Source organism: Octopus bimaculoides, chromosome 21 (assembly GCF_001194135.2).
Source record: "Octopus bimaculoides isolate UCB-OBI-ISO-001 chromosome 21, ASM119413v2, whole genome shotgun sequence".
Classification (NCBI taxonomy): domain Eukaryota; kingdom Metazoa; phylum Mollusca; class Cephalopoda; order Octopoda; family Octopodidae; genus Octopus; species Octopus bimaculoides.
The window spans coordinates 16345858-16347471 of record NC_069001.1 but is presented as its reverse complement, the minus strand read 5'-3'; positions in this window follow the sequence as shown (position 1 = coordinate 16347471).

Genomic DNA, 1614 nt, shown 5'->3' with positions numbered 1-1614 from the left:
CTTCCTCTCAAGGCCCTCCTCATCTTTGACAATGCCCCTGCTCACCCTCCTAACCTCTGTACCTTCCACGCAACACCACCTTGTCTCGCAACCTCTTGCAGCCCATGGACCAACAGGTGATTTCTAATTTTAAGAAATTGTACACCAAACACCTGTTTCGTCGGTGCTTGAAGTCACCGAAAATACAAATCTAATCCTCTATGGAGCACTACAGCCTTGTTTACTACCTGTAAACCATCGATATGACTGGCAGGGTGTAACGCGAACACTGAAACTATGGCTCGATTGCGTATCCGAAAGAGACTTCAAGGGGTTTGAGTCTGAGATACCGGTAGTCGAGGAGATAGTGTCTCTTGGCAAGTTCATGGGCCTCGAGGGGAGCTGACGACAGATGAACTCCTGCAGCTTCAGGTGCAGCAGCATTCGGATGCGGTGGAAGAGGAGGCGGATGGTGTAATGGAGAAGGCAGTGTTGGCAAAGTGGCAATATGTTTCTGAATTTGTAGAAAAAAAATCATCCCGAAAAAGTATCTACAGCTCGTGTGGCTGCTTTATTTAATAACACCGCTCTGTATCATTTTCGTAACATTTTGAAAGGCAGGAAAAAGCAGACTTCTCTTGATATGTTTCTAATAAAACGACCTGCAAGTGTGAAACGTGAAGAAAGTGTCCAAAAAGCCTGAATTAAGCTGAGTGAGAGAGAAAACGTCAGAAATCATTCTTCTTGAAAGGAGATTCTCCTTTCAAACAGTAATCCTTCTCCTCAACGCTTCATCGTCTTACTCGCTCACAAACCGTCCTATCTTTAAGGTAATTCGATTTATAAAACCAGTTTACATATTTGTTTTGTATTCTCTTTTATTATGTTTTTATAATTTTCATTTTCGTTGTAACTGTACCTTTACTATTTTAAAACCCATGAAAATTATATTTTGGGTGATTTTATGGGCTGGAACGGATTAATTATACTTTAATTGATTTCAATGGGGAAAATTGATTTGTAAAACGAGTAAATCGTAAAATGAGCTCGGTCATGGAACGAATTAAACTCGTACTGCAAAATTGTAATGGTAGGCTGGGCTATTTTTGGATAAAATGAGAAGGATGCAAGAGTGTTGGTGTGAGGGAAATGAAGTGGCATAGGGAGAGCGATTGATATCAGGGAAGGGGAGGACAGAGTTGTGTAAGCGACAAATATGGAGTGGCACTGGGGTGATAACGTTAATACAACTATCATTCAGGGATACACACGAGCGCTTTCAATCAGTTTGCAAAGCCAAGTCGTAGGAGACAGATGATAACTAATTAAAGCAGTGTTTGTGTATGTATGTATGTATGTATGTATGTATGTATGTCACACGCTGTTAACTTTAAGAAAAGGAACGATTTAGATCAAAGGTTTAGTCTATTAACATGTATACGCATATACTTACGACAGTTTGCACACGAATGGAAGTAACTTAATTTTACAACTATATTTGTGATTAAACCAAACTCATTCTTTTTACTTATCCCACTCTCTCACTCCACACACACACACACACACACACATGTCTTTCATATCATGCTCCTTCTCGTTCCGCCCTCTCTCTCTCTCTCTCTCTCTCTCTCTCTC